The sequence below is a fragment of the Pogona vitticeps genome, chromosome 5 (assembly GCF_051106095.1).
Source record: "Pogona vitticeps strain Pit_001003342236 chromosome 5, PviZW2.1, whole genome shotgun sequence".
Lineage (NCBI taxonomy): Eukaryota > Metazoa > Chordata > Lepidosauria > Squamata > Agamidae > Pogona > Pogona vitticeps.
Genome location: NC_135787.1, coordinates 130,624,585 through 130,646,963, shown reverse-complemented (window position 1 = coordinate 130,646,963; position 22,379 = coordinate 130,624,585). Strand labels below are relative to the sequence as shown.

The 22,379-nt window shown below is 40.1% G+C and overlaps 1 protein-coding gene across 1 annotated transcript in view; it reads left to right on the top strand.

Annotated features, from left to right (window-relative positions):
• KCND2 (potassium voltage-gated channel subfamily D member 2) overlaps positions 1-22,379 on the top strand; it is a 342,348-nt gene that overhangs the window by 185,438 nt on the left and 134,531 nt on the right. The gene's annotated exons all lie outside the window — the stretch shown is intronic.

Here is a 22,379-nt window from a genome sequence, read left to right as displayed (position 1 = left end):
CCTATATATGTTTAACTGTGTCCCACTGAACTCAGTGAGGCTTACTTCTGAGTAATGATGTATAAATTGCCTGGTAAATTAGAAGGGACATGATCCACTTTACCATCAAATGTAATTGTTGTGAAGCATTTTAAAAGGAATTTACTTCATCTTTTCCTCTTGGCTGGGTACTCATGCACTACAAGTCAGTTTAGGATTGGTATCACTCACAACACTGTATCATTGCTAGGAAAATCCATTTGCTCTCCAATGACTTTGAGGACTGCAAGTGAAATCACGGGGAAAGTCTGAGGGTAATGGCAAATATTACAGACTTTGCTCATCAAAAACTCCCAGAGCTTAATCCTTGGATACCTGGTACCATAACACCACTGCTCCTGGAACTGTAGTCCAAACAACGACAACAACAACAACAAAAACCCCATTGCAACCACAGTTTATCAATTTCATGTTGAAGCTTGGAGGCTCCTTCCTAGGACTATGCATGCAGACTTATCATCTTTTGAACTAGGTGCATCCCAACAATATACTGTACCATGCAAAAAATAATCTGTAATTCTCAAAAGCTTTCTGTGCTGTTATATTAGTTTTCCACAGGTGTAATTAAAATTCTCTTGGATTGCTTTTTTAAATTTGGAAGAATAAGAGCTGCAGTACAGACCTGCTCTACAGTAGCTCAGCTGTTTCCATTATGTTATAATCCCTGTGTAGTAAAAGGTGATATATGAATAGCACTCCATGGATTTCCTTCATAAACTCAGTTAGCAACAGACTAATGTGAAAGTTATATTGAGACTTCTTCTATGCCCCTTAGAACACAAATCACAGTCTTACAATAGAAAGAGCTAGCTTGTTTTTAAAAACAAGATACACCTTGTGGTGGTAGATCATTAATTAGTTTGCTGCAAACCTGTGATTCAGAGACAAGTTTTTCTCATTGCCATAATTATACCTCTGTTCTAAGTCAGGGCTCAGTTAATACATTGTCCTGGCAAGTTAAATTCATCATATTTTATAGTATCCTATTCCGTTGGCTGACAAGATGTACCAAGATCTCCAGTCATTTTTTCAACAACAGCAAACAAAACCAGAATACTTTAAAAAAACTTAACATTTTAATTCAGCTCTCTAAATAGTATTTTCATGAAATTGGTAATCTCTAAATAATGTTTAAATAATTACCTTAAAAAATAACCATAGCTAATTGTTTTATCAATGATATTTCAGTTAGTTCATTAAAGGAAGCACTTTGAAAGGTTGTTGAAATCTGTCCAAAGGATGAAGGCAAATTTCTATCTAGCTGTGTTGTGTTATGCGCCAAAAGGTTGCTTCCACCTTTCAGTGAACTTAATAGAATTTTCAAGGCACATGAGATAATGAAGAAGTGGTTTATTACTGCCACTCCCATCAAGCAAGACTGACACTGTAACCACTGTATCATGAGCCTAGCTCAATAGCTTCATGGCCTACCTTCCTGCTCAAAAAGCAAGCTGCCCAGTTTCTTGCTAGGAGACCCCCAAGCATTCCAAGGCAATAATCCAAAAAGGGATATGTTTTTGCAAGTGTTTCATCATAGCATACCAATACTACAAGTCCTTTGTTTACCCAACTACCAAAGTGCCCAGCAGTAGCTTTCAGTTCCAGAGATGGGACTTCCACAGATGACCAAATATACAGGCAGAGCCATATTACTGAAGGAACTGCCTTATCAGGGAGCAAGGAGTGCATTTTTCTCTTCCCTTTCGTCATGCTTTTGGGGGAGAGTTTCACCCCTTCATTTTAAAAGACCCATTGCAATAAAAGGAAAACCATGTATGGTGTAGTTCTGTACAGTGGTGCCTTGCTTAACAGGTGCTCCGTTTAATGACAAATCCACATAGCGATTAAGTTTTTGCGATCGCAAAAGCGATCGCATTGCGACCGCAAAAGCGATCTCATTGCGACCGCAAAAGCGATTGCATTGCGACAATTTAGATAGGAAAAAACCGCTTTGTGATGATCGGTAAGCTGTTTCGCTTACCGATTTTTGCATAGCAATGTTTTTCTAACAGCTGATCGGCGGTTCCAAAATGGCTGCCGGGTAAAAAAAATGGCCGCCTGCTGTGTTTTCACACCGATTCCTCGCTTACCAGGCAGTAAAAATGGCAGCCGTATGGAGGATTTTTGCATAACTGTGAGTTTTTTGCCCATAGGAATGCATTAAACAGGTTTTAATGCATTCCTATGGGCTTTTTTATTTCGCATAGCGATGAATCTGTATAGCGACGATTTTGGCTGCACAGATTATCGTCGCTATGCGGGGCACCACTGTATTTAAATAATTTAAATACATCCCCATTAACATCTCCATCCCACAGAGCCTCTTTCCTTTTTGCTTCTGCTGACATGTTGGAGGCCAGGCATCAGGAAACAAAGGCCACCAAATTTTCTACAGCAGGTAGGTGGGGATGCAAGACTGAATTTTCTCCCGAGATAAACTGTCTTTCTTTAGGCTTTAGGAATGAGATCCAAAACAACCTATAGTCACTGGGACATGCCCCAAGGATTACAGAGTTGCAGCCTTAGTTTCTCATGAATGTAGTTTTCCTCTGTAAAGCATATTTGTTAGGTAGGTTAGCTGTTTTTGTCAAATCAGCTGGTATTCCTTTTTAAAAGAAGAATTATAAAATGTGATGCAATACGTTAAATTCATATAAATGAAAAATACAGATGTGCATAGCTTTTCTATAGACAGCACAAAGATGTAAATTGACAGCTGTATTGCTTACACTGAAAATCTGTAGCATTTTCATAAAGCTATTATTGGTACCTTTTTATGAATTCTTAAGGAACCACCTCCACACACAATTCTAGTTACATATGCAAGTGCAGTATACAGCCTTTCATGGGCATATGCGTGAGTATTCCATGTCAGCACATAATTGTGTTATTTTTTAATGTATGCAGTTTGACTTTAATAAATATTTTAAACGTGCATATCCTGTCTCCAGGTGCCTTTTGCCATAAATAATAGACTGAATCACTTACAATGGAATGAACAATCCTTGCCTTCTAAACCTGGGGGAAATGATTAACCAGAGTTTTAAAAAAAGAGTTGAGGGGAAGACTATCAATACAGTAACCCTAAAAGGGATAAAGAAAAGCTAACTCTTTTTTTCAGTATGATGGTTACCCTACAGCCCAGCATCTGCTCCACAGCCTAATCCTGTGGTGATCTATACAAAACATCTCCAAAATACTTCTCACTCTTTCCCCAATGGAGTAAACAAAACCTTAATAAATAAATAAATGTTGCTGCCATTCATTGCATACATAGTTGCAGCTGTCTTGTTTTGTTTAATGGTAATCTGGATGCCAACTGCCTAGGATTTCAAAGGCCAAAACTACTAGCACTTAGAATTAGGCCCAGAACAAATGGGCAATCAATGTAATTATCACAGAGTATGTCCCACGGTATTCTAGTTCTCAAATAATATATCAGCCACATTTGCCAAACTACTTTGCAGGGCAATGCCACATGGATCACATAAGACAATGCATGCATCACTGAGGCTAAGTCAGCTTTGTCTACATAGAGCTAAGTTGAAAAAAACATTTTTGGACATCAATAGTACCTATGCTTCTTAGATAGCAATAAGAAATTCCAGTATTAAGTAGGGATGCTAGCTAGTCTTTGGGTCCTATTCCCAAGTCTAAGTCCAAGTCTTGGTACAAAGTCCTGAGTCCCAAGCCCCAGTTCTTGAGTTCCTACTAAAAACAAACTTTTCTCCTCAGATAAAAGGGAGGGGTGGGTGGGTTACAAGTTGCAAGTCAAGTCTGAGTCATGGGGGTGGGGAACCAAGTCACATCCGAGTCACGTCTGACTTGACAGTGAATCCTGTGACTTGAGTCCCCATCGTTGGTATCAGGCATGGGAGTTTTGGACTATAAACCACAGATATTTTCAGGGATTCTCCCAACTACACATTCAACAACTTAATCAAGAAATTAAAGTCTTGACAGATGTCTTTTTTTCTGTAGCTATGACAGAGGAAATAGGTGGGGGACAAAGAATACGGTTTGATTGATTGGCTGGCTGGTTGGTTGGTTGCTTACTTGCTTGCTTCCTTCCTTGCTTGCTTGCTTGATTTGATTTGATTGATTGAATGATTGGTTGGTTGGTCGGTCGGTCGGTCGGTTTCATAGAGGCTTGATATGCAGGACCTAATGGGCAGAAACTACTACATTCATAATCCATTGCAACTCCCATAAAGCTTACTCTTGCCCACCCATTTCCCTTCTCCACAGGACAAAAATGGCTACCAGAGTATGAATTTATTAGCTGTGAGAACTTGAAAACACCTGTTAGGCCTTGAATTTATTGGTTAAAGACTGGCTGGGGGAATCCTTGCAGACCTCCAAAGGCTATCGTCCACAAATTCTGAAAATGTATGTACGTAGATTTTTTTTCAGGGGAATGCAGTCCCATGCATTCCCATGCATTAGAAGTTGTGAATATATAACAGTCTTTCTATAAGAAAATACTTTAGACAGACTCATTTGAATTAAATAACCACTCTACAAACGAATGAGTGCCAATTTTAATTTTTCATACTATGCTATTTCCTTTTAAATAATGTTCTTTAGTGATAGGAGTCAGCAGGTCATTGTAAATGAAAATACCTGATGGCCACAACAAAAGACGGCTGATCATTCTTAATGCAAATTTGTAGAGACATGTCAGCACAACCAGCTAAAATGTAGAATGTAAAAAATGAGAGCCATATTTTAAGTGGGGCATTTTTGGTACTGTACTGAAGGCTTTTTAGACACACAACAGTCATTATTGATGTTAATAGGTGTTATGCAGCTAAATTTAAAAGCAGATTCCTGAGCTAATAAGCAACTACTAAATAGAATATTGGGGATGTTCTTAACAAAACCTTATTTTAGAACAAAAACTTTGTAAGGAAGGAAAACCATGGCTTCCTCAGCCTGGCCAAGAGAGGAGTGCATCGGGCCTTGGTATAATTCTACTTCTGTACCAAGCTTGGAGGTGGGACGTGGTGGTGCTGTGGGCTAAACCGCAGAAGCCTGTGCTGCAGGGTCAGAAGATCCGGTAGTCGTAAGATCGAATCCACGCAACGGAATGAGCACCCGTCGCTTGTCCCAGCTCCCGCCAACCTAGCGGTTCGAAAGCATGCAAATGCGAGTAGATAAATAGGGACCACCTCGGTGGGAAGGTAAACAGCGTTCCGTGTCTAAATCACACTGGCCATGTGAACACGGAAAGATTGTCTTCGGACAAAATGCTGGCTCTATGGCTTGAAGAGCGGGATGAGCGCCGCCCCCTAGAGTCGGACACGACTGGACAAAAATTGTCAAGGGGAACCTTTACCTTTACCTTACCAAGCTTGGAAACACTGCTTCTTTAGTGTACTGCTCTCAGAATCAGTCAGCAGGGGCAGGGGCCATGTTGGCTAGGACACTCCGGGAATTGTTGTTGCTATTGCTGCTGCTGTTGTAGTTGGTATGTACTGTAAAGCTCCAACTTGCAGTGGCCCAATGAATTGGTGATTTCTAAAAGGTCATCAAAAGCCTTGGTTAGCTCTTGCAAATTCAAGACACAATTTCCTTTGTCAAGTGGGAATGTGGGATGGCCATCTATGTCAAAGAAGGGGTAGAATCCAGCAGAATGGAGATGGACGGCGGGTCTGACTCCATCATAGAATCATTGTGGGTTAAACTACCAGGCCCAAGGATCAATGTGATAGTAGGGGTGTGCTACTGTCTTCCAGATAAAAAAACTTGAAGGGGACCTTGATATGAGGAGGCAAATCAGAGAGGAGTCTGTGGCGGTCTCCTCTGAAGCCCCTATTCCCTCAGGCCTTCACAAGGTTCTTGCTCTTCTTTCTTCTTCGCTGCCACTAGGTGTTGCTGTCTCAATACCATTCAGTCAAGGAGACATGTGTACTTTTGTAACTTAACTCATTTATTTGATCAGGGAGGTTAACATCTGATTAATATACAGTAGGTAAATCACAGGTTGTTAATCACTTGAATCTGAATCAGTTCTACTTTAACTTTAAAGCTCTATCAACTCTCTGTTCCATTCATCGTCCTTACAGATCTCTCACTCACTCTTAGTACACTTTTAAGTTTCACACAGTCTCTCACTACCAGAATCTCTATCACTCGCAGAATCTCTTTCACAGAATCCCTCTCGTACTCCATACACCAGCCTTTATATCCAGCCCCCTCCCCCCTTGGCACCGCCTTCCGTCCCCCCATTGGCTCCTTCTCCACTGCTCAGCTGTGACGGACAGGTGAGAGCAGGGCTGTTAGCTACAGAGTCCAGGAGAGACAGGATTGTGATCATGGGGGACTTCAATTATCCTCACACCGACTGGGTCAATGTGTGCTCGGATCAAGAAAGAGAGACCAGGTTTCTTGACTTGCTAAATGACTGTGCCTTGGAGCAACTTGTCATGGAGCCCACCAGAGGACAGGTGGCTCTGGATTTAATATTGTGTAGTCCTCATGACCTGGTTAGGGATGTGAATGTCACTGAGCCAGTAGGGAATAGTGAGCATGCTGTGATCTCTTTCGCCATGCATCAGATGAGGAAACTAGTTAGAAAGAAGTTGAAAGGGAAGGTAAAAAGAATCCAGTCTTTCCAGATTGCATGGAGTCTGTTTAAAACAATGGTAGTAGAGACCCAGCGGAAGTGTATACCGCAAAGAAAAAAGGGCTCAACTTAGTCCAAAAGGGTGCCGGCATGGTTAATGAGTGGAGTTAGAGAGGCTTTAAAGGGCAAGGAGGGGTTCTTCCATAAATAGAAATCCTTCCCAAATGAGGAAAATAAAAAGAAACATAAACTCTGGCAAAAGAAATGTAAGAAGATGATACGGAAAATAAAGAAAAACTTTGAGGAATATATGCATAAAAGGGGACACAAAGGGAAATTTATTTATTTATTTATTTATTTATTTTATTTATTTATTTATTTATTTATTTATTTATTTATTTATTTATTTATTTATTTATTTATTTATTTATTTATTTATTTATTTATTTATTTATATCCCGCCCATCTGGTATATTTATACCACTCTGAGCGGTAATAGAAAGCAATATAAAGGGGAATCATAACAGCTTCTTTAAATATGGTATGTTAGAAGCAGGAAACCTGCCAGAGAAGTGGCTAGCCCTCTGGATTGTGAGGTAGGGAAAGAGAATCTAAAGGGGGACTTGGAGACTGAAGAGAAATTAAATGAGTCCTTCGCATCTGTCTTCATGACAGAAGACCTTGGGCAGATTCCGCTGCCCCTCCTAACTAATGAATGAAATCAGATACAGGTTAAAAGAGATGATGTTTTAGATCTAATTGGATCCTTTTCAGTCGGGCTTCAGGCCATGCCACGGTACAGAGACGGCATTGGTTGCCCTGTACGATAACTCGTTGAGGGAGGCCGACAGCGGTAAAATTTCTTTGTTGGTCCTCCTCGACATCTCGGCGGCCTTCGATACCGTCGACCACGGTATCCTCCTGGGGAGGCTCTCTGAATTGGGTATCAGTGGCTTGGCTCTGGCCTGGTTCCGTTCCTTCTTGGAGGACCGCCCCCAGAGAGTGCAGCTTGGAGACAGAGTATTTCGACCCCGTGGAATCTCAATTGTGGGGTTCCACAGGGGTAGATCATCTCCCCAATGCTGTTTAACATCTATATGAGGTCACTGGGTGGGGTCATCAGGGGGTGTGGAGCATTGTGTCATCAATATGCTGATGACACCCAGCTCTACATCTCCTTTTCACCAACTGCAGGTGATGCCATCCTGTCCCTCCAGCGCTGCCTGGGGGCCGTACAGCAATGGATGCAAGAGAATGGGCTGAGGCTGAACCCGGACAAGACAGAAGTTCTGAGGGTGGGTGGCCCTGTGGATGGAGGCTTGGGAAACTCCCTCATGTTTGGGGGGGTGGTCCTAGCCACGAAGAGTGGGGTCCGCAGCCTGGGGGTACACCTGGACCCGATGCTCACCATGGAAACGCAGGTGGCGTCGGTAGTCCACACCGCCTTTTTCCACCTTTGGTAGATTGCCCGGCTGCGACCTTACCTAGACACGGGGGCACTCACTACCTTAGAATATTCACTTGTAATTTCTAGATTAGACTACTGTAACGCGCTCTACGTGGGGCTTCCTTTGAAGCTGATGCGGAAACTTCAAGTGGTGCAGAATGCGGCGACCAGACTCCTTACTGGAGTGAGAAAATACCAACATATCTCTCCTACTCTGGCCATGCTGGACTGGCTGCCCATCCGTTTCCGCATTGACTTCAAAGTGTTAATGCTTACATATAAAGTCCTAAATGGTTTAGGACCTCGATACTTGGCGGAACGCTTACTCCCAACTAGTTCTACTCGTGTCACCCGCACAAGCCAGGAGGTGAGGCTGAGGAGCCAGACACTGAGGGAGGCCCGGAAGGAAAGAACTAGAAACCGGGCCTTCTCGGCGGTGGCTCCTCACCTCTGGAATAACCTACCTCCAGAGATTCGCACTGCACCCTCGCTGGGTACCTTTAAGAACCAACTAAAAATGTGGATGTATAGGCAGGCCTTCCCTTCCAGTTAATTCCCGTCCTCTTTCCTTTTTTATTCTTTTTTCTCTTTATTTGATTTATTTTGTATTTCTCCCATCACAGAATCATTTAATTTTGTTATAAATTTTTCTTGAACTTGTTATCCTTTATGTTGTAAGTCGCCTAGAGTGGTCAAAATCACTAGATAGGTGGGGTATAAATACAATCAATCAATCAATCAATCAATCAATCAATCAATCAATCAATCAATCAATCAATCAATCAATAAATAAATAAATAAATAAATAAATAAATAAAAATGATAAATTGATGATCAATGACACCAGACCCAGATGGCATCCACCCAAGGGTTTTTAAGGAGCTGAGAAATGAAATTGCTGATCTCTTAACATATACACAACTTGTCCCTTAAAATGGCCACAGTGCCAGAGGACGAGAGGATAGCGCATGCCATGCCAAACTTTAAAAAGGGAAGGACCTGGGAAACTACAGGCTGGTTAGCCAAACGAAGGAAAGATGGTGGAAAGCCTCATTCAAGATAAAATCTTAAAACACATAGAAGAACAAGCCTTGCTGAAGGAAAATCAGCATGGCTTCTGTAAGGGTGTAATCTTGCCTCACAAACCTTTTATAATTCTTTGAAAAGGTGAACAGGCATGTGGATGTGGGCAAACCAGTGGATATTGTCTATCTGGATTTTCAGAAGGCATTTGATACAGTCCCTCACCAAAGATTGCTGAGAAAACTCCACAGTCAGGGGATAAGAGGGCAGGTCCTCTTATGGATTGAGAATTGGTTGAGAACCAGGAAACAGAGAGTAGGTGTCAATGGACAATTTTCACAATGGAGAGAGGTAAAAAGCAGTGTGCTCCAGAAATCTGTCCTGGGACTGATGCTGATCAATGACCAGGAGACAGGGATAAGCAGTGAGGTGGTCACATTTGCAGATGACATGAAACTTTTCCAGGTGTTGAAGACCTGAAGATTCAACTGAAGAGCTCCAGAAGGATCTCCCCAAACTGGGAGAATGGGTGGCAAAATGGCAAATATGTTTCAGTGTAAGAAAGTGTAAAGTAATGCACATTGGGGCAGAAAATCAAAACTTTATTCATCAGCTAATGGGTTCTGAGCTGTCCGTGATGAATCATGAAAGAGATCTTGGTGTGCTGGTGGAAGCCCCTCAACCACCCAGCCTGGCTGGATTGAGTGGTACGAGTAGAGCTAGGTGGGAGCAGGTGTCGAGGTCCTAAACCATTTAGGGCTTTATATGTAAACATTAATACCTTGAAGTCAATGTGGAAACAAATGGGGAACCAGTGTGAGGCTGCCAGATTGTGGGAAATTTGATGATATTTTTTCACTCCAGTTAATAATCTGGCGTCCATGTTTTGGACCATTTGTAGTTTCCGCAACAATCTCAAGGGCAGCCCCACGTAGAGCACATTACAGTAGTCTAATCATGAGATTACGAACACGTGGACCAGAGTGGTGAGCACCCCAACATCAAGATAGGAGTGCAAGATAGGAAAACAAATGTTTTTAATGTTCTTCTAGGTGAGCACTGTAGAGAATGCAAAAAAATAATAAAAATGCAACTGGATACTTCTTTCCTTTCTTTCTGTGCGGTTCCTATTTCAGAGGTTCCTATACGAATTTAAACAGCAATGTTCTTTGAAAGCTTGTATACATTTCTAATTAAAAGCTTTAGGCTGTGTTATAGTTGGCTTTAGTTGTTAAAATCACAATGAGTTCCTGCAGTGCAAAAATTATACCACTGAGCATAACTAAATATTTTGGATATCTTGCCCAGGAAGCGTAGCTGGTGGACCAAGACATGGGGAGGACCTCACCCCAAAATTTCAAGGGACTACTCCTCTGCCCTGCTCACCCGCCGTTTATACCACCAAGAGATCACAAAATGTGCAAGAAGAGGCTATATGCTTCTTCTCTGCTTTTCCTGCTTTATTAAAGGGTGGTTTTTTTTCTAAAAAAAACTAAAGGATGCATTACAAATGGCTGAAGGTCTTTTATTAAAACTCACTGTATTGTGCAAGTGGAATCTCTGCTGTACGAAACAAACCTAGCTGAGTTCAGTGGAGCATACCCCCAAATAATTATTCACTGGCTTTCAACCAGCTTGATCCTAATAAATGAGTCATTGTGCTTTGTACTGCTGCTCTTTGGCAAATGTGAAATAAGCATCATATGCCATGCCTTATCTTTCTCTCTGGGACAAAAGCCAATGGGCCCAGAAGGAGAGATAAGCAAAAGAGGAGGAGGGATGTTCACTCAGTTTGCCCAATAGGGAAAAAAAACTTCATATCTATTTATATGTGGAAATCATACGAGAGTGACTGGTATATGCTACACTGTATGACACATCTCTATCCTGCATGGAGTTACTATTATTTTGTTCTTAGTGGTTCCTGACCCATACAAAAATTCAGCAGGTATTTTTTTTCCTCCGAAATCCTGTTGAATTTCCACCTGTCAGAGAATAACTGAATATGAATGAGCATTGCTAGTAAATTCTGCTTTTCTCAATAAGCAAAGGGATTAAGCAGGAAACACTACGATAAAGGATGTGAAGCAAAATTTAGGGGTAAGTCTAATTTATCTCAAAAGACAAGATTGCTGTATTGGAAGAGGAAGTCGTGTTGCAAAAAAAATACATTAGAGATGAAGGACTGTTACTATATTACAGCCCACTGAAATCAATGGCTTAATATGCTATTTTGGATTTACAGAGTTTGATGCGGAAGAATACAGTTTTTTTTATTTTTATTTATTTATTTTAAGGATTTCTCTGTGCCATGTTTCAGAAATACAAAGTTCTCCCAAGATGCTTAGAAAACATAAAAGTAACTGCTACTATATCAAGAAGCACCATGTTAAAGCTAGAATAAAATTCCATGAAATCTTATCAGTAGAAAAGCAAAATAATACAACAAAATGGCAGCCTAAATCAATCACAATAAAATTTAATAAAGACAAATAGCTAAGCTCACACAAACAAATGGTGAATGGAAGCATAAATATTCTTTTCCATACCAATTTAAAACATCACAGTGTGTTATCCTATTGTTCTAATTTTTAAAAAATAATTGCTTGATGTTGCAATCCTGAAATGAATAAGCCATGTTGTACACAGTGGTACTTTGAAGTAAATCTGCATAGATTTTCACTCTAATTTTGTCTGTAAGGCTTGATTAAAATGGAAATTAATTAAAATACACTTATAAAATACTCAACTTTGGCTGATTCTCTCTCCACATTATTGACAATGCAACTCCATGTCCATAAAGAAGTAGGCCTTAATAAGTTCAGAAGTGCCAAATCTTTGGGAACTGGATGTACAAAGGCACCCTTAAGGATTCTTCCCTGAATTTCAGCTGTAAAAATGTGGAGTCCTGAAAGGCACTGCCAGTGTGACATCAGTCCAGGTAATCCAGCCATAATACAAAAAAACGCTATTTAACACAACAGTGCACCTTTTACTTATATAAAAAGAGGCAAATGAAATGTAATGTTCCATTAACCTAAGCTGGTATAATAAAATATGAAATTAAAAGAGGGGAAAAGTGTAATGTCAGCAAGAATGACTTACAGTGTCAACCATTCTTTAATTCATAAATCTCTTTACTGAACCTTACATCTGCTTGAAAGTCTTTGAGTGAATGTTAAGAAACAGTAGATATTAACCTTCCAGCGTCACCTCCATTTAAAGAAGATTAAGATCCAAGCTCATTTAGAGAAAGGTGGCTCTGCTCTAAATGTTGTCTCCTATTTACTCACCAAAAAGTAAAAATAAAAACAAAATGCAATTTTACAGAGGTTGAGATGGCTAATTAAATGGCAGGGGGAGAACTGTGATGATCATAAGATATTTCTGGAGTTTTTCATCAACAACTTGTTTTTTCCCATTTCTTTTATCACACAACAAGAAATGGCTGTGTGATGCATTCATAGAAATATAGTGTGAGATTGGGCAATATCTTAATTGGATCACTAAAAAACTACGAATAAAATGAGCTTTCACATTCTCCAGACCCTCTTCATCTTCAGATAAAAATGGTGTAAAGCTTGGGGTGAAGGCCAACAGGTCAAAATTAGGCCAGACTTTCTGCCCATTCTTCATGAATCCAGCATGCCAATAAGGCAAAGTGGAGTTTAGATCCTTTGTGAAGCAAAGGTGATAAATATATTCACTTTGCAATCTATTGTCATGTTTGCAGGGAGGGAGAGCCAATGTTTTGTTTGCATTGGAGAAGGTTCTGGAAAACTCAAAGCTGTTCAGTGATTCTATGAAGGTATTACCCAACCCCAAAGAACAAACAATGTTTCACTAATTTCAGGAACAAGAATGTTTCAAATCTTCAATGGTTTCCTTCTAATACATGGGAAATAGTAGCTTGCCTTCCAGAGCTGCAGAATTCAAAAAATGGGGGAAATGATTTTCCAAAAACTAGCTTAAAGCAGCATTGTTACGGTTCTGTCAAAAGCATTAAATCATTTTAATTGAATGTGACACTTTTTAAACCCATCATATTGTTGGAAGGTGCAAAAAATAAAAAATAAAAATAAAACAGACATACTTTATTTTGCTGAGAAACATGATGCATAATATTCTGATTTTTAGAAGGCACCAGAGAAATGTCAATTTGAATCATCAAGAGCTAAGAACACATATTTCCCCCCCTACCAAAACTCCCCTGAAGCACATGAATCAATCAAAACAAGTATGCCGTTCAGTGCCTGCTATCATAACACACACAACTGTTCATCCTACCGCCACAGTTCTCCTTCATGCCCAGCAGTGACTTTTAGCTCACCAGGTTACTGCCTTAAGAAAATTAAGAATGTCAACCTATAAACATAAAGATCTCATTCCCATTCTGCCTATGGTGAGAAGAAAATCAGTGAAATCAAATGTAATTCAGCCAGTAAGTAGCACATCTGTCAACAGACGCAAGTTCTTTGCAATTTGGCAGACAAATGTTACTGAAATAAATAAATAAAAGCAGAATCAACCAAAGCTACTTTGCTGCCTGCAGGAAAGGGCAAGGTGGTGCCCCTCTTAATTCCATGTGCAGAAGCCAAATGGATGGGTTGTTAATCTGACTTCTACAGTGGCAATGCCAGGTAGGTGGATCTCGTCAGCCTTGGAAGGCAGCCCATCTAGGAGAAAGAAAACTTTGATTTTAAACCTCCACTGCCTTGTGGCTATATCCACTGATGGAAAAGGCTTCAGGAGTTAATATCAAGGCAAAATCCGGAGCCGGAGTCCCTAAGGCAGTTCATGTCGTTCTGGCAACTCCTGCGACGTCGCTGGAACCAGTTGTATTGGCTCTTGCCTTTCCATTGGACTATTACAGCAATGTGGAGAAGGGGGATTTGCTCCTTGGGTAACAGCCTATCCTCCATATTATTTTACCCAGGTTTCATGCTCTGGAGAGGACACGCCACCTTTGCATACAGCGTTGAAACAACATGGGAAGTAGCAATTACTGGTTAGAAGTCTTTGCTTGATTGGTGTAGAGCATGATGCCGGGGGCTACTTCCGATGGTGGGAGAGGTCGTTGCACCTCACAAGGTAGCTACCTCCCGCCTTAAACAGACATTGTTGCCCTGCAAGAGATGACATTGCCAGACATGGGATCTGTCAAAGAAAAAAACTTCTCATTCTTCTGGCAGAGAAAACCATTGAATGAGACCAGGGAACATGGTCAGACATACTCTGTTGAGATCCATTGTTCCACCTACTGTGGGGAGTGAAAGAATCTTGTCTCTGCATCTCCACTCATCAGCGAGATCGGTCACCCTCATTAGTGCATATGCACCAACACTGTCATCCACAATAGAAGTCAAAGACAAATTCTACAACGATTTGGCAGCTACTATTTAAAAAAATCCCCTAGAGAGAGCCACTGTTCATTTTTGGAGACTTTAACACTAGAGTTAGTGCTGATCACAATTCTCGGCCCACTTGTCTAGGCCATTTTGGCATTGGGAAGATGAATCAAAATGGCCAACGCTTGCTGGTGTTTTGCTGTTATTATGGTCTCTGTGTTAGCAACATGTTCTTTAATACGAAGCTTCAACACAGAGTTTCGTGGAGACATCCAAGATCCAAGCATTGGCATCAGCTCGATTTGACCCTCACTAGCTGTTCTAGCCTTCCTAGTATTACGATCACACACAGTTACCAGAGTGCTGATTGTGATACTGATCACTCCCTGCTGTGTAGTAGAGTAAAACTGTGAACAAAGAGATTGTATCACACAAAAAAGGAAGGAAGACCATGTATTAACAGCAGCAAGACCAGCGATCAAAGAAAGGTGGAGGAATTTGCCCGAGCGCTTGAGGAAACCCTACCAGGCCCAGCTGATGCAAATGCACCTGAACGATGGAAACATTTCAAGAACACTGTGTATAACACCGCCCTGTCCACATTTGGCAAGAAGACCAAAAAGACAGCAAACTGGCTCGAAGCCCATTCAGAGGAGTTGATGCCAGCCATCCAGGAAAAGAGGAGAGCTCTAGAAGCATACAAAGCCTGTCCTACTGAGTAAAACTTGCAGGCTCTTTGACTTGCTCGTAGCAAAGTCCAACAGGCTACCAGGAGATGTTCCAACGATTATTGGCTTCAGCTCTGCTCCCAGATACAGATAGCAGTGGACACAGGTAATATCAAGGGAATGTATGATGGTATCAAGCAGGCTTTAGGTCCAATGCAGAAGAAATCTGCTACCTTGAAGTCTGCTACAGGCGTGATCCTCCAGGACCGAGCACAGCAGATGGAACGCTGGGTGCAGCACTACTCTGAGCTATATTCCAGACAGAATGTAGTAACCAAAGAGGCACTAAATAACATTGAGTGCCTGCCTGTCTTGGAAGAGTTGGACAGCGAACCAACTTTAGCAGAAATAAAAGCGGCCTTGGATTCCCTTGCCTCTGGCAAGGCACCTGGGAAGGATAACATCCCTGCTGAAGTGCTGAAGTGCTGTAAAGAGATCATCACCACAGAACTGTATGAAATCTTTTGTCTTTGCTGGAGGGAAGGTGGAGTACCACAGGACATGAAGGATGCAAACATTGACACATTGTATAAGAACAAAGGAGACAGGGGCAACTGCAATAAATACCGTGGCATCTCTCTTCTCAGTGTTGCAGGGAAGCCGCTTGCCTGTGATGTGCTGAAGAGACTCCATGTGCTTCCAGACAGAGTCTATCCAGAATCACAGCGTGGATTTTGAGCTAATAGATCCACCACGGACATGGTATTCTCCCTCCAACAACTGCAGAAGAACTGTAGGGAATAATAACAGCCACTCTTTGTGGCCTTCATAGATCTCACAAAGGCCATTGATTCAGTTAGCAGGGACGGTCTTTTTAAAATCCTTCCCAAGACTGGATGTCCACCTCAACTCCTTAACATCATCCGGTCCTTTCATGAGGAAATGAAGGGCACTGTAGTTTTTGATGGCTCAACATCAGATCCCTTTGACATCCGAAGTGGAGTGAAACAGGGCTGTGTCCTCGCACCAACCCTGTTTTGGATCTTTTTTGCTGTCATGCTGAAGCACACCTTTGGAACTGCAACAGAAGATGTCTATCTCCAGACTAGATCAGATGGAAAGCTCTTTAATCTCTTTAGATTGAGAGCAAAGACCAAAGTCCATCTGAAATGAAGAAAAACCTCCAGAACACGGCCAAACAGCCCAAAAAACATACAACAACCATCATATCCCAGCCGTGAAAGCCTTCAAGAATACATTGAAAAACATTCAGCCCAGGACAGAACCCTTTTCAATGTGATGGGGATTAATCACCATTTTTGTGATTCATCCTGCTTTGTGATCTGTCAAAGTTGACAAATTATGAATCTCCCCCCATGAACTGACGAAGCACGAATTTATTCATCGATTCATGGGGGGTTAAACAGCCAGAGGCTAAAAAAACACCTTGACCTCCCCCCACCCCCTACTGCTGCCCCGCCACACACCACCGTGCTGCTGCCCCCACTGCCAACACCAACCTGCTGCCCCCTGCTGTGCCACCCCACCCTGACTGTAATCACCCCCACCGCTGCCCACCACTATTGTGCTGCCACCGCCCCCCCACTGTAATCACACCACCACCACTCCAGATATTATTAAAGTTAATAAAAATTTAATTTGGATAGAAATAGAAATGCAGGGCAAGGAAGAAAAAATTGAAAGTATATTGTTTAAAGAAAAGATTGGAGAATAGATTAAAAAGAGTACTAACCCTTTCCTTTAAAATAGAAAATTGGAAAATGTTTAGAGGTATATTGAGCCCACAAATCTCTCCCTTATCCCAGGTTGTGGATTTAAAGAATTTCCAGATTTTTTTTAAAAAAAGAATATATTAAAAGATAAAGGGATAAATAGGATAAAAGATTGGATGGAGAAGATGAAAGATAAAGAAAATGTAAAAGAGAATTTTGGAAGGAGAGTGGATTTCTTGGTTTAATATTCAAATAGCAAGGTGGACAAGATAATGGAAAAGTAAGAAGGGGAAAGTAGAAAATGACAAAATTTGAAGAGATTGAAATTAGAGGAAAAGACAGAAAGAAAGGGAAATGTAAGTCAAATATGTATACTAATTCAGGCCAAACAGGATACACAAGGATTAAAAGCACAGTGGCCAAATGATTTGGATAAAGAAGTACTAGGAGAAGAATGGGATAAAAAGTGAGACCAAAGAATTATGAAGAATATGTCTGTAAGGATAAAGGAAAATTGTTATAAAGTAGTATGGAGGTGGTATTTAACGCCGGTAAAACTGAATATAATAACTAAAAATGTATCATCACTATGTTAGAGGTGTAAAAAAGAGAAGGGGACATGTTTACATATGTAGTGGTTATGTGAAGTAAGAAAGAAAGAATGGAAGAAAATTTTTAAAGAAATAAAGAAAATAACTGGGTTAAATATCCAAATATCCCTGTCAATGGTTTTATTGAACATGGTTAAGAAAGATCAATTGTTGAAAGAAAATAAGGATTTAATTGTAATAATGGTTACGGCAGCAAAGTTAATTTTTGCAAGAAACTGGAAAAATGATAACCAACTTAACTTAAAGGAATTGTATAGGGAACTATGGGAAATGGCAATTAATGATAAATTGACATGTGATATGAAAATAAAAAGAGGCCTATAATAAATAATGATTTTAAGAAAATATGGAGTGTATACTTGGAATATGTATTTCGGAGAGGGAAGGGGTTTACGCCGAGTGAAGAAACAATGAAGATTTGGAGAGAAAATGGATTGAATGAATTTGTAAAATATTATTAACGCTAGCCATGAGGGTGAAGGTGGCACTGATGTATTGTGTAATTGTATCCTATTGTGGTGTTAGGTTTATGTTCTTTAAGTTAGATGTTTGTTTAATTAAAAAATTGCTGCCAACCACCACCACCCCCGCTGCCAATCCCACCCCCACCATGCCACCGAGGCTCCACCACCATAATCACCCCCCTGCCACCCCCACTGCCCCCACTCCCCACACACACGCATCTTCCTGAAGATGGGGATGATATTTGCTCCAATTCTTGAAGAACAGGCAAAATCCCTGAAATCTGTGATTTCCTTTAGCAGATTAGAATTTCACACTAGATGAACTAGTTTAGTACATATTTAGAAGTAATGCTGCCTCAACATGCCTGTATCTTGCATTTAGATGAGCTTTGATTTATGATTGGTAATTGGAAGAAAAACATAAGCTATTTTTACAAATATATTGCTGAAATAAACATTTATGAAGATATTGCATTGCTGGGTTAGGGTGGGTAGATTATGAACTTTAGAAGACCTGCATTTTACTTAACCTCAAGTTTTACTTTCAGATGTTAACTGGATTTCATACTTCCTCAATAATGTGTGTGAGTGAGTGTGTAGAATTGTGTAGCTTTTGTGTAGATTTTTTAAAATTTAAAGCCCAAATAGAATGGTTTTAAGTTGAAACTGATTCAAAAGTGATACAGACAGGTAGTAAATGGACAGATATGTCACTGAACTGTCACTGAATGAAAATATTCTCAAATTTAGGCACCTTTGCTTTGTGTTTGTTCAGTGTATCAGCTGGTCTTCTCCTTCCTCTTTTCATGAATGTGTTATCTTTTCATAAACATACACATACATACAGTCTAGTTGCAGGGAATCACATCTCTATCATTCAAAGTTAACTGATTCAGGGACTCAGAAAGAAGAAGGATTGGCCAGGGAAGATGTAATTAACTGTTCTTCACATGTTCTTTTCCTTTATAACACTTTAAAAATATATTATTACGTGTTCACTTTCATTTGAGAGATCAAGCTGGTACCATTCAAGACTTACGTTGCTTTTATTTGGAATTAGGTGCAATAACTCTCTGCCCTGAAGAGTTTGATATTCTGATGAATTTCTTTCACACACAGAGCTAGTAAACAAATTTGATTTTAATGTGACAAAGAGATACAGCTTTGCAGGATAAAGAAAGGAGGGGAAAGAATTCTAACCGTATATGTGCACAAAAAGTCAAAATCTTCTGTTGCTCTCATATGAGAATTCCTATCCCTAGCCCTCACAAGATGGAAATAAATGGATTCTACCATCCTTAAACATGTGTGAATAAGCTATCACAGGTCAGTCATAGCTATAGGTGTTGGGAGCTGTACTGTATTTATTAAGCAGCACTAGAAGCATTTTAGTTATAAGGGGCACAACTGCCCTAAAGCTTGTGTAAGAATAATAAATCCCACTAAAGCTGGTATTTATTTATCTCTGGGCATACTACTACAGTCAACAGAGTCTTTGTGCCTCAGAAAATATGATTTAAACATGTTCACCAGATTTATGTAAACTATAACTGCATTGCTTTATCCTGTGCACAACAACTATTTAGATTCTGGTTAAAGCTTCCGGAGATAGTGTTTCATGTACAGTATTTCACAATACCCATAAAAGTAACAGCCATCTAGTTCAAGCCCTTTCAGAAATTTTCCTGGCCCCAGAAACCATTTTAAGAGGTGCAGGTGAGAAGCAAGATAACAATAGAGTCATACACTATATATTTAGCACCCACACACCCACAAACACAGAGTATCTATGTTGTATATATACTGTATATATATATACACATATACATATATACATACTGTATATATACTATATATTTGAACAACCTCATAATTTCTAATGATAGTGGGTGACCTGTTCCAAGCATAGCAGTATAACTGACTGAATGCATGCTAAGCAGCTATGGATCCAAACTATGAAACAAATCCCTGGCGCCTTGGAGCCATAATTTCCTAAAAGTTGTACAAATAATTAGTAATCATCTACAAATAAATTAGAAATAGAGGTGAGAAAGAGAGAGAGAGAGAGAGAGCAGATTAAGATATTTAAGTGATGATTCCAGCTTTCAGGATGGGCAGCATTCATTGTAAATTTTTCCGTGTGTCTCTGGGCTATGACAACATCATGGGGGGGGGCATATATTTTTAATGCAGTCCAATGGAATGGGAACAGGAGGGGGTGTCAGTGTAGGACATACAGCTGGTTTACAAGATAACAACCTCTTTCCAAGTGGACTGCAGATTTCATTAGTTTTTTATTTCTCACAATCTCTTATATGTATGTCCTTTCCAGGGAAAACCAGTAGGGAGTGGGGCGAAATTGTAAATTGATTTTTAAAACAGAGGGAAGACAGGCTACAGTGATGTAGCAAAAGCAACCAATTAGCAGAAGAGCAATATTGCCTTCCGGGAAGATACTAATGTGACATTGCTGTCATTTTACCTGGATCCAGTTTGATTTTTTTCTTGCCTTAGGTTCCTTCAATGATTTTAGTGAGGTATGGTTCAAAGGAAGCTGACCTTCTAACAAAGAGAATGCACAAGGACCATAACTATGAACCTCTAAGGTGCAATTTGCATTTTGAGAGTTATATCCATAATAACTTCCTTGTGGTGTGCCCAGGGTTTTAACTTTGCATCATCAACTTCAAGGTGCCATTGCACTGGCCTTTACTGCTCCACTCAAGAATAACCATTGTGAAGGAAGACAGTAGAGAAGCTCAAAATATTTTTCATTTGTTTGTTTTTTTATATAATGTACAGCCATTGAGCAAACAATGTTCTAAAGAAACTAAGGAGGTTGTCGTAAACAAGCATAGCAACAAAGAGAGGAACACCAAAATCATCAAACCAGCACCTGTCCCCAAGAGTCTACCTTTGTGTTATGATAAATGCAGGGTTACTGCTAAAAACAACACCATATATCTATTTGTACCTTACCCCTCCGTAGTAGCTAGTAGGACTTGACATTTCAATAGTCAGAGTTTTCTCCATCCCTGCAAGACATCACCGAATGCCAATGTCAGAAGTGGGAACAAAGAGAATGTCACGAAGACACTCTACTACATAAATCTGATACAGGGGCGGTGGGAAGTGTTTTGCTGCCAGGAGCACAGCAAATGGCTTGCATAGCCAGCCAAGTGAAGGTGTACAATACTTCAGCTCAGCCCAATTATTTTACCACGCAAGACAGAAATTGCACAAATTCTTCTCCCCATCTGTGGCAGTCAAAATACAATAACAGATGATTAAATAAGTACCTCTTCATGACACTCAAAACCAGAGTGGAGAAGTATTTCTTTCTTTTTGAACCTACTGACTGGGCATTTCTACAAACTGTGATTTTTTTAAAAAGTAACTTTCCAATATCTACCCAAAATATGCTTCCCGAGATGGCCATCTGCCTTTTCCTAACAGGAGGACTAGCCCTGATTCTATAAATCTCATGGTACAGAGGGAGCTGAAACAGTGTGTTTAATGTAATGTCTAGAATGGTTTTAAAATGGATATACACTGCTCTCCTACTCCCATTTATTTCAGTGGAACTTTGGCAAGAGACTCTCTAGGTTATCCCAAGCCCTCTTGCACATGTTAATTGGTTCTGGATAAGATTGCCTCAAAATCATATTTGGAAGGGGCTGGCTAGTGGTGGGAGCAATCTCAACATTTTTAAAGAGACTGCTAAAATATCCAGTGCAAGTCTGTCCCCCACCTGCCAAAAAAGAGACAAGACTTTCCTAATATTCACATGATCATTAGGCCAATATAATGACTTATTAGTGAGGAAGCTTGTAGCTAACTCTTTTCCATGAGTCATTGGAGTCATCTAATTGGTCTGCTACAAAAGAAGGGAATCTATAAAAGGTACTGCTGGATTCATTATGATTGTTTGTTCCAGCTTCTCCAGACTTCTCTTTGAACTAAATACTGGAGCCACTTCACAGCACCTTTGAGCAGCAGAATCAGCAGACCATCCCCCTTTATATCCTTTTACAACTAACACAATGGCAAAATGCTGTTATTATTTTCTAAAGACAGAACTTGGTAAAGGGGGGAAAACACTAAAATGAAGAAATTCCATTCCATTGACAAATCAAAGCAGATTAAAGTCACATTAGAAGACAGAAATAGGGGTGGCAACAGACTGGTGGTCACTGAATAAATTAGAATCAAGATATAGAAAAGATAGAAATTTGGGCTTTTTTGAAGGTGAAGTACAGGTAGATAAACTCTGGAGCTATACTGATGAGAAAAAATAAAGAAAATGTATACATATTTACTGGAATATGAATTGGAGGATGAGAGGGTAAAGGAGACAATGATAAAATGGGCAAGGGATTTTGGCTATAATATTGATATTGATCACTGGACGATGATGTGGAAAGACTGTTATAAAATGATTAAGCCAGTAAATCTAAGAGAAAATATCCTCAAAATGT